Here is a 12,534-nt window from a genome sequence, read left to right as displayed (position 1 = left end):
GGATCCTGCACATTGTGATGTCCTGAGTGGAGGGGGGCCTCAAAACTGTTGTTGGTCCTGGTTGCTGCGGCTGGGAAAGCGGCCCCTGCCTTTCCCAACCTTGAAGAAAACCTTTGGTTGAAAGACCTTTTTTAAGGAGGTCTGTGCTTTGTCAAGGCTGGAAAACAAGCCTACATATTTATTAAGTTCCTTAATAACGGAATCTCCAAACAATAATCCCTCTTTGGAAGGTGCAGGTTCTGTTGGAGCTAAATGAGTAAGTAGGGGGTCCAACTTGAGAAAAATAGAACATCTTCTTTCTGAAACAGAGTGCTCTTTGAATCCAGCCATGAAGAATATGAGGGTCTATAGGTGTATTGGATGCGAGAGCCTCTTCAGATAGAGTCATAATTTTTGTCAAGGGACCTAGGATATCAATCAGTTTATCCTGACAGGACTTCAGCGAGCGGTTCAAACCTTTTTTAGGGTTCTTTCCTAATGTTGCTAAAAATTTGACCAGAGTCAAGTCAATATCAGGGGTCATTGTGGTAATGTCAGGCAGAGAAGGTCTGGGGCATTCAGCCCTCAATTTATTTCTAGCTTTTTTATCAAGAGGCTTTTTGAAGCAAGATTGCACATACTTAGCCACGTTAGGGTGTGGTACCCAATCTCCTGATTGCGGATGTGTAACATGCACCGGATCAAAGTAGGGATTACCGGAGCTGTCCAAAATAGCATCCTCAGGAGTATCATCATTATCAGATTTGGAAATATCTTCATATTGGGAGTCATTTTCCTCTGCAGAGGAGTCAGAGTGAGAATTGGATGACTGACTAGAGATGACATAAGAGTCAGGTTTTTGTCTGAAAAGAGGGTTTCAAAGTCTGTTTGTGAGATACTTCCTCACGGACTGAGGGTATGGGGTGGGCAGATTTACCACCTAGTTTTTTGTCGTCCTTATGATGGCGACTGTCAATAGGTTTGTTGGCTGGACCCTTTTTTGAAACCTTTTTAGGTTTGGGATATGATGGGTCGTCATGGCAGTGGTGTCTCTTTTTAGAAACTTTACCTGCTTTAACCCCTTAACGACGCAGGACGTATATTTACGTCCTGCGCCGGCTCCCGCGTTATGAAGCAGAGTGGCGCTGCGACCCCGCATCACATCGCATCGGTCCTGGCGCTCATCAATGGGCGGGACCCGCGGCTAATACCACACATCGCCAATCGAGGCAATGTGTGGTATTAACCCTTTAGAAGCGGCGGTCAAAGCTGACCGCCGCTTCTAAAGCGAAAGTGAAAGTATCCCGGCTATTCAGTCGGGCTGTTCGGGACCGCCGCGGTGAAATCGCGGCATCCCGAACAGCTTACAGGACACCGGGAGGGCCCTTACCTGCCTCCTCGGTGTCCGATCGGCGAATGACTGCTCCGTGCCTGAGATCCAGGCAGGAGCAGTCAAGCGCCGATAACACTGATCACAGGCGTGTTAATACACGCCAGTGATCAGCATAGGAGATCAGTGTGTGCAATGTTATAGGTCCCTATGGGACCTATAACACTGCAAAAAAAAGTTAAAAAAAAAGTGTTAATAAAGGTCATTTAACCCCTTCCCTAATAAAAGTTTGAATCACCCCCCTTTTCCCATAAAAAAAATAAAACAGTGTAAATAAAAAAAAATATAAACATATGTGGTATCACCGCGTGCATAAATGTCCGACCTATAAAAATATATCATTAATTAAACCACACGGTCAATGGCGTACGCGCAAAAAAATTCCAAAGTCCAAAAAAGCGTATTTTGGTCACTTTTTATACCATTAAAAAATGAATAAAAAGTGATCAAAAAGTCCGATCAAAACAAAAATCGTACCGTTAAAAACTTCAGATCACGGCGCAAGAAATGAGCCCTCATACCACCCTGTACATGTAAAAATAAAAAGTTATAGGGGTCAGAAGATGACATTTTTAAACGTATAAATTCTCCTGCATGTAGTTATGATTTTTTCCAGAAGTCCGACAAAATCAAACCTATATAAGTAGGGTATAATTTTAACCATATGGACCTACAGAATAATGATAAGGTGTAATTTTTACCGAAATATGCACTGCATAGAAACGGAAGCCCCCAAAAGTTACAAAATGGCATTTTTTCTTCGATTTTGTCGCACAATGATTATTTTTTTCCGTTTCGCCATGAATTTCTGGGTAAAATGACTAATGTCACTGGAAAGTAGAATTGGTGACGCAAAAAATAAGCCATAATATGGATTTTTAGGTGGAAAATTGAGAGGGTTATGATTTTTAAAAGGCAAGGAGGAAAAAACGAAAGTGCAAAAACGGAAAAACCCTGAGTCCTTAAGGGGTTAAAGCCTCTGGCGAGATGAGAGGTTATTAATTGACTCTTATAAGGTAGATATAGCACCTTGGAGAGCAGAGTCAACTGTTTTGTGAATGGACTTAGAAACCACATTCTGTATATATTCCTCATTAATAAATGTAAGTTCCCTTAAGTCTGAAGGAGGAATGGCATCGCGGCATCCCGAACAGCTTACAGGACACACGGAGGGCCCTTACCTGCTTCCTCGGTGTCCGATCGACGAATGACTGCCCTCAGAGGTCATGATAAAGACTTAGTACAGGTAATAAAATATGTGGAAAAAAATAAATAAATATATATATATATATATACCAAACGAAACAAAGAGAGCGGCACTCCAAGTACGTGTAACCCCGTGCGGGTGTATTTATTCACACATCTGTAGAAAAGCGCAACGTTTCGGCTCCTCAATAGAGCCTTTCTCAAGCACAAATACAAGTGAAAATGCACAATATATATAAGCCCCTCAATTAGCACACATTGATGAGGGGGAGGTGTCAAACACTGTCACAATCCCGTGACGTCATATAATAAACAGTGATAAAACAATCTCACTCACAGTGATCTGTAAGTGTATACAGTTACAAATACAGCAAAAAGCATCTTTCAATAGTCATTTAGTGCAAAACCCCACTAAAAAGTGACAAATTATGCCCATTCCAATGCCCGATTGTGTACCTATATTCATGATCTCCGGTGTGGTGGGCGGTCATCAGCTGTAGCTGGCTGCGTCACTCCTCCCATAGCGCATGGTTGTTCACTTCGTTCCCTCCGTTTGTAAACAAACTAAATGCGCAAGTCCCGGATCACAACTTCCTGCCAAACCGGAAGTCGTCAGTCCGCGTCAACAGCCAACCCACATCGCTGGATCAGAGAACTCGTCACAGTCCTGCATCTAGGCCACACCTCTTTGCGCTTGCTCATTAGGATTCAAGGTGTCTCAGGCTGCCATGTTACAAATGGGCAATCTTGCCCACATAAAATCCCCCACTATTAAATCTTCTTTGCCTCTTTTCTTTTAACTTTTTATTTTTTTCTTTTTTCTTTTTTCATTTTTCAGGAGAAGGGATATCAGGCCATATATCTATATACGGTCGGCTAATAGATGATGTCACAATTGAACTCCAAACAACTATAGCCCAATCTACTTAATTATGAAACTATGGACAGATAAACAGAGACCGTATTGCATGTCTTTAAAAGAGCACAAGGGTGACCGCTCACCAGGTCCCGCTACCTCTTGTGATGGTTCCACTAACCGTGGACGGTGTTCATTCTTCTCGTCCTGCATTTGTGGGAGGGACCTAAAAAGGGACATGTACCTTGCCGACCCCTTGTAGGGTTCTTAAGGTGATCCCCTGCTGTCCTCAAACCATCAGGTATGGGCCTCTACGGTAGAGCTAAAATTCCAACACCCAATGACCGGGCCTGTCCTGTCAATCTGTCCTTCCAAAGAAAATAAATCCTGACCGTTTTAACAACAAATCACTATCATCCCTTCTCCTGAAAAAAAAGGGGGAGGAAGGATGATAGTGATTTGTTGTTAAAACGGTCAGGATTTATTTTCTTTGGAAGGACAGATTGACAGGACAGGCCCGGTCATTGGGTGTTGGAATTTTAGCTCTACCGTAGAGGCCCATACCTGATGGTTTGAGGACAGCAGGGGATCACCTTAAGAACCCTACAAGGGGTCGGCAAGGTACATGTCCCTTTTTAGGTCCCTCCCACAAATGCAGGACGAGAAGAATGAACACCGTCCACGGTTAGTGGAACCATCACAAGAGGTAGCGGGACCTGGTGAGCGGTCACCCTTGTGCTCTTTTAAAGACATGCAATACGGTCTCTGTTTATCTGTCCATAGTTTCATAATTAAGTAGATTGGGCTATAGTTGTTTGGAGTTCAATTGTGACATCATCTATTAGCCGACCGTATATAGATATATGGCCTGATATCCCTTCTCCTGAAAAATGAAAAAAGAAAAAAGAAAAAAATAAAAAGTTAAAAGAAAAGAGGCAAAGAAGATTTAATAGTGGGGGATTTTATGTGGGCAAGATTGCCCATTTGTAACATGGCAGCCTGAGACACCTTGAATCCTAATGAGCAAGCGCAAAGAGGTGTGGCCTAGATGCAGGACTGTGACGAGTTCTCTGATCCAGCGATGTGGGTTGGCTGTTGACGCGGACTGACGACTTCCGGTTTGGCAGGAAGTTGTGATCCGGGACTTGCGCATTTAGTTTGTTTACAAACGGAGGGAACGAAGTGAACAACCATGCGCTATGGGAGGAGTGACGCAGCCAGCTACAGCTGATGACCGCCCACCACACCGGAGATCATGAATATAGGTACACAATCGGGCATTGGAATGGGCATAATTTGTCACTTTTTAGTGGGGTTTTGCACTAAATGACTATTGAAAGATGCTTTTTGCTGTATTTGTAACTGTATACACTTACAGATCACTGTGAGTGAGATTGTTTTATCACTGTTTATTATATGACGTCACGGGATTGTGACAGTGTTTGACACCTCCCCCTCATCAATGTGTGCTAATTGAGGGGCTTATACCATTAAAAAATGAATAAAAAGTGATCAAAAAGTCCGATCAAAACAAAAATCGTACCGTTAAAAACTTCAGATCACGGCGCAAGAAATGAGCCCTCATACCACCCTGTACATGTAAAAATAAAAAGTTATAGGGGTCAGAAGATGACATTTTTAAACGTATAAATTCTCCTGCATGTAGTTATGATTTTTTCCAGAAGTCCGACAAAATCAAACCTATATAAGTAGGGTATAATTTTAACCATATGGACCTACAGAATAATGATAAGGTGTAATTTTTACCGAAATATGCACTGCATAGAAACGGAAGCCCCCAAAAGTTACAAAATGGCATTTTTTCTTCGATTTTGTCGCACAATGATTATTTTTTTCCGTTTCGCCATGAATTTCTGGGTAAAATGACTAATGTCACTGGAAAGTAGAATTGGTGACGCAAAAAATAAGCCATAATATGGATTTTTAGGTGGAAAATTGAGAGGGTTATGATTTTTAAAAGGCAAGGAGGAAAAAACGAAAGTGCAAAAACGGAAAAACCCTGAGTCCTTAAGGGGTTAAAGCCTCTGGCGAGATGAGAGGTTATTAATTGACTCTTATAAGGTAGATATAGCACCTTGGAGAGCAGAGTCAACTGTTTTGTGAATGGACTTAGAAACCACATTCTGTATATATTCCTCATTAATAAATGTAAGTTCCCTTAAGTCTGAAGGAGGAATGGCATCGCGGCATCCCGAACAGCTTACAGGACACACGGAGGGCCCTTACCTGCTTCCTCGGTGTCCGATCGACGAATGACTGCCCTCAGAGGTCATGATAAAGACTTAGTACAGGTAATAAAATATGTGGAAAAAAATAAATAAATATATATATATATATATACCAAACGAAACAAAGAGAGCGGCACTCCAAGTACGTGTAACCCCGTGCGGGTGTATTTATTCACACATCTGTAGAAAAGCGCAACGTTTCGGCTCCTCAATAGAGCCTTTCTCAAGCACAAATACAAGTGAAAATGCACAATATATATAAGCCCCTCAATTAGCACACATTGATGAGGGGGAGGTGTCAAACACTGTCACAATCCCGTGACGTCATATAATAAACAGTGATAAAACAATCTCACTCACAGTGATCTGTAAGTGTATACAGTTACAAATACAGCAAAAAGCATCTTTCAATAGTCATTTAGTGCAAAACCCCACTAAAAAGTGACAAATTATGCCCATTCCAATGCCCGATTGTGTACCTATATTCATGATCTCCGGTGTGGTGGGCGGTCATCAGCTGTAGCTGGCTGCGTCACTCCTCCCATAGCGCATGGTTGTTCACTTCGTTCCCTCCGTTTGTAAACAAACTAAATGCGCAAGTCCCGGATCACAACTTCCTGCCAAACCGGAAGTCGTCAGTCCGCGTCAACAGCCAACCCACATCGCTGGATCAGAGAACTCGTCACAGTCCTGCATCTAGGCCACACCTCTTTGCGCTTGCTCATTAGGATTCAAGGTGTCTCAGGCTGCCATGTTACAAATGGGCAATCTTGCCCACATAAAATCCCCCACTATTAAATCTTCTTTGCCTCTTTTCTTTTAACTTTTTATTTTTTTCTTTTTTCTTTTTTCATTTTTCAGGAGAAGGGATATCAGGCCATATATCTATATACGGTCGGCTAATAGATGATGTCACAATTGAACTCCAAACAACTATAGCCCAATCTACTTAATTATGAAACTATGGACAGATAAACAGAGACCGTATTGCATGTCTTTAAAAGAGCACAAGGGTGACCGCTCACCAGGTCCCGCTACCTCTTGTGATGGTTCCACTAACCGTGGACGGTGTTCATTCTTCTCGTCCTGCATTTGTGGGAGGGACCTAAAAAGGGACATGTACCTTGCCGACCCCTTGTAGGGTTCTTAAGGTGATCCCCTGCTGTCCTCAAACCATCAGGTATGGGCCTCTACGGTAGAGCTAAAATTCCAACACCCAATGACCGGGCCTGTCCTGTCAATCTGTCCTTCCAAAGAAAATAAATCCTGACCGTTTTAACAACAAATCACTATCATCCCTTCTCCTGAAAAAAAAGGGGGAGGAAGGATGATAGTGATTTGTTGTTAAAACGGTCAGGATTTATTTTCTTTGGAAGGACAGATTGACAGGACAGGCCCGGTCATTGGGTGTTGGAATTTTAGCTCTACCGTAGAGGCCCATACCTGATGGTTTGAGGACAGCAGGGGATCACCTTAAGAACCCTACAAGGGGTCGGCAAGGTACATGTCCCTTTTTAGGTCCCTCCCACAAATGCAGGACGAGAAGAATGAACACCGTCCACGGTTAGTGGAACCATCACAAGAGGTAGCGGGACCTGGTGAGCGGTCACCCTTGTGCTCTTTTAAAGACATGCAATACGGTCTCTGTTTATCTGTCCATAGTTTCATAATTAAGTAGATTGGGCTATAGTTGTTTGGAGTTCAATTGTGACATCATCTATTAGCCGACCGTATATAGATATATGGCCTGATATCCCTTCTCCTGAAAAATGAAAAAAGAAAAAAGAAAAAAATAAAAAGTTAAAAGAAAAGAGGCAAAGAAGATTTAATAGTGGGGGATTTTATGTGGGCAAGATTGCCCATTTGTAACATGGCAGCCTGAGACACCTTGAATCCTAATGAGCAAGCGCAAAGAGGTGTGGCCTAGATGCAGGACTGTGACGAGTTCTCTGATCCAGCGATGTGGGTTGGCTGTTGACGCGGACTGACGACTTCCGGTTTGGCAGGAAGTTGTGATCCGGGACTTGCGCATTTAGTTTGTTTACAAACGGAGGGAACGAAGTGAACAACCATGCGCTATGGGAGGAGTGACGCAGCCAGCTACAGCTGATGACCGCCCACCACACCGGAGATCATGAATATAGGTACACAATCGGGCATTGGAATGGGCATAATTTGTCACTTTTTAGTGGGGTTTTGCACTAAATGACTATTGAAAGATGCTTTTTGCTGTATTTGTAACTGTATACACTTACAGATCACTGTGAGTGAGATTGTTTTATCACTGTTTATTATATGACGTCACGGGATTGTGACAGTGTTTGACACCTCCCCCTCATCAATGTGTGCTAATTGAGGGGCTTATATATATTGTGCATTTTCACTTGTATTTGTGCTTGAGAAAGGCTCTATTGAGGAGCCGAAACGTTGCGCTTTTCTACAGATGTGTGAATAAATACACCCGCACGGGGTTACACGTACTTGGAGTGCCGCTCTCTTTGTTTCGTTTGGTGAATTTCTTGGGGCCTGAGTCGGACCCTGGAGCTGAGCACCCAACAGGATCCGGAATCCTTGGCTATCGCCACGCATGGTGCTTCTTCATTTGGATTGTTACTATATATATATATATATATACTGACAGACTTCAATCTGCAGAAATATAACTATCAAGTATATAATTGTTGAAATTATATGGCACATGCCCACAATGTCCGCGTCACAGTAGCTAGAGTGAACGTAACGCTGTCTGCGAAGAAGCCGGAGACTGTGAGGCAAGGTAAGGGCGGGAAGAACAGCTGAGAACCAGCTACGCTGCAAATCTCGCGATAGGCGAGAATACACGGAGAAAACTAGTAATGCGCTTGCGCGCGACTGGCAAAAATGGCCGCCGTGCGACCAAAAGATGCGCCACAGAGGGAAGAAGAAACAGAGAAGGAATGAAAACAAGATCCCGTGGACGTCGGGCGGAGCTCAGTGAGAACCGGAATCCAGGTGTAAGCGGTAGGTGCACCGAACAGTATGGTAAGAATGAACAGAACGAACTATAATAATAATATAAGGAAAATATCAGGGGGCCTCTCTCAATGAAAGCGGAATATGTGAGGGAATGAAGTAAACAGCAAAAGTGTCTTATAATATTGGAATGAGAAAATATGACCTATGATCTACACTGATTGGTTGCTACTGGACTACCACATGTTTGGTTACACAAAAGTTTTCTTCACTTTTTTCTATGTTTTAACTCTTGCTGCTGTGAGCTATATTAAAAGAAAGATAAGCATAATATGAGCCTCCATCTTTCAATAAAATCTGCTTTTATCTGCCAGAATTCCATAGAGATTACAGCCAATCACTGGGGGCCTAGCTAGAGGACCCTTTGAGACCAGCTTTTTGCCAAGTGTCCTTTTAAAACAGTAGGGATTGTCCAGAGTAGAAAACCCAATTAAGGCCGTCAGTCTCTATGACCATGTCTACATGACTGGTTTCTATTCTGTATGTCATCATTTCTGAGGTTTAGTGCTGACTACAAATCCTATTATGCTTCAAGCAGCTCAAAGCAGATTATAAGAAAAAGTAATTTTCTTGCTGTTAAGTAAAGATAAGCAACCAACAGTTTTCACTGGCATTGGGGCATCGAAACAATGCGTAGACTTGCATTGAGGGGGCGGGGCATGACATTATGAGGGGGCGGGGCTATGATGTCACAAGCTCCCGGCGCCGGCTCCAGCTTTCTGAACAGTTTATTACAAACGCTGAGCAGCGGAGTACCCCCTTTAATGCTGATGGAGTGTAATGTATAGTGTTTAGTGATAATGCATTACCACTTACCTCCGTTGGGCTATACAGTAAACAGCAATGTATAAAGCAATGCTGTTTAGTGTTCTTAAACAGGCACTACTGTCTAAATCACAGGAGTCTCTAATCTCCATATAGTCTCCATGGTGCCCTACGCTAGGGCCTACACAATGCACTAAGCCCAGCTAGTGTAGGGATCTAAGTGGCGATGCACAGCTTCACCACACATCTCCTTGTAGGCACAGTAAGCAGTGCTTCATAGCACTTCACTGCTTCATGTAGAGGAGCAGGCACTCCTGTCAAAATGACAAGAATCCCTGCTCTCCACAGTCTCCATGGTGAACTATGCCAGGGCCTACATAGTGCGCTAAGCCCAGGTAGTGTAGAGAGCTAAGTGGCAATGCATAGCACCACCATTTAACTCCTTGTAAGCCCAGTAAGTAGTAATTCATAGCCTTTTTACTGCTTTCTATAGAGTAGCAGGCACTACTATCAGGAATCTCCTCAGCTTGTAGTGGAATAATACTCGCTCCCTACCTATGTATTTGGCCAGGTCTGAATCAGGGCCTTCCTCTGTGGCCTGTAAAGGAGTCCTGCTTCTGTACAAGAATCACCAACACAATTTTCAAAATATTCAAATTTGAACTTATCCAAGGTTTTTGTAAAATTCAGAGCAAATCCAATTCGTAAAGAATTGAACTACCCTCACTATTACTTACACTTACTTACATGTATAGTTTTTCTTTAAGACGATATCATGATTACGTTACATTGGGAGCTGTGGTAGCTAATGAGAGAATAAATAGGTGCATGTTTTCTCGTTTCTTATCTGTCTTATCTCTTTCTTGTCGCTTGTTATCTATAATACATTCTAGGAAGCATGATTAGGTCATTGACTGGTGTTACGCCATAGACAAACAATAAAGGAAAGGTTATTGCATCCATCATTAATGATAATAGTTAGATGTATGGATAATATTAATGGTTAACACTACATGTTATATCTGATTTCACAGTAACTGTAGTAAAGCAGTTATGTAAACAAATGTATCGCTATCGTCCACAGTGCAAACAGATAGATATGGGGGCTTGATTAAAATATGGGTAATAAAAGTGTAGGATCAATAGGACTGTAGTACAGTTCATTGTAAATATCCTTGTGACCCTACATACACAGGAGTTGGTATCTCAGGTTATACTAGGTTCACAAGGCCGTTTGCATCCGATCTGTTAAGGGTCCGATCTGCTCTTTTTTTGTTGTTGAGCCGATCGGACCCTGAAGCGGGTTGGATTAAAAACGGCTACTGTCGGGTCCCGACGGCCCCCATTCACTTGCATGGGGTCTGTCGGTGACTATTTTTTTCTCTGCTAAACTGCCGTCCTTCTGGCTGGATTGCCAATGGAACTCCGAATAACAGAGTCCGACAGCAATGGGAACAAAGCCTTAGCTAAAGGTTTTTTTTTTCCCCCCAAAAAGAACAAAACAGATTGTAAAAAGGCAAGAGGCCAACAAGGTATATTCAAAACCAAAAGCCACATAAGAAGGTAACCCAAAGTAATATCCAACAAATGTATACAGTGGGGATCAAAAGTTTGGGCACCCCAGGTAAAAATTTGTATTATTTGTGCATAAAGAAGCCAAGGAAAGATGGAAAATCTCCAAAAGGCATCAAATTACAGATTAGACATTCTTATAATATGTCAACAAAAGTTAGATTTTCAAACGTAGAGAGAGTAATTGCTGCATGCACCTTTCCAGCCAATTATATCCACACCTGAGTCCAGGATCGTCCGAGACCACCCATCCACGGTAGCACTGCCGGTGCCTGCCCCAAATAGACAAAGTCCATAAAGCAACTTCAATGGATAGAAAGTAGCAGGCGGCACTCCAGGTACTTGTGCTATTAAAACCGCTTCTTCATTTGCTCGATTAGCAGGTTACAACAGAGAGGAACACACCGGTTTTAAAGGGTAGCTCCCACCATCCTATTTTTTTTCCTGTCCCTGCCTATTGCCCATCTATCCCTAACCCCCTCCCTGCTTTTAATTTTTACTTTTACTATATTAAAAATGCCTTTTGTCTGCCTGGCAGTGTGCTCACTACCAGGCAGACTTCCCCAGCAGGCACCATGTCACTGATGCCTGCTGGGGGGACTTCCGCCCTTAGTTCATCTACACAGGGTGCCTCCAGCTGTTTCATCACTACAACTCCCAGCTTGCCCTGACATCTATTGGCTGTCAGGGCATGCTGGGAGTTGTAGTATTGAAACAGCTGGAGGCACCCTGTGTAGATAAACTATTAGTTAGTTACATGCGGTGCTAGCCCCCCCCCCCCCTCCGTCTCCCTCCCCCCCCCCGTGCCATACCGCGTTCCCTCCATCACAAACCCCCCTCCCGCATACCCCGTTCCCTCATTACACTTACTGCAGAGTCCAGCAGCGGGCGTGCAGGGACAGCAGCGGTGGCGACGATGTGCGGGAGGCGTGGCCTCCCAGCCAGTGGCCGGGGAGCCAATGCGCTCGCTCCCTGCCTGTCTGATTGACAGGCAGGAAGCGAGCGCAGGCTGAATGAAAAAGGATCGATGCCCAGCCGCATCAGTCCTTTTTCAGGCGTGAAGTCACGCCAGGCTGCAGCCGGCCACTAGGAGGGAGACCCCTAGTGGCCGGTTTTCAAATGTAAATTAAACAATTTTAATAAAAAAATTAAAAATAATAAAAGTATATTAGAGATATGTTGTAGTACATAAGTACTACAACATGTCAAAAAATAAAGTTGGTGACAGTGCTCATTTAATAGCAGAAGTACCTGGAGTGCCGCCTGCTACTGTCGGGATCCAGACTGGTATGCGGAGAGGACACGGGTGGTGGATCCTCTGTGTCAGTGAGGCGATGGCGTGGGCCGTACCAGGGGAACGGAATCTAAGGGGTTACTGGTTTTCACCAGAGCCCGCCGCAGAGCGTAATGGACTTGCAGTGGCAGGTAACCCCCAGGTCGTTCCACCCGATAACGACTCAACCTCACTGACAGCTGAGACAGGCGCGGTACAGAAGGACAAGGCA

This window comes from Hyla sarda, chromosome 6, assembly GCF_029499605.1.
Source record: "Hyla sarda isolate aHylSar1 chromosome 6, aHylSar1.hap1, whole genome shotgun sequence".
NCBI lineage: Eukaryota > Metazoa > Chordata > Amphibia > Anura > Hylidae > Hyla > Hyla sarda.
Note: the sequence above shows the minus strand (reverse complement) of the source record.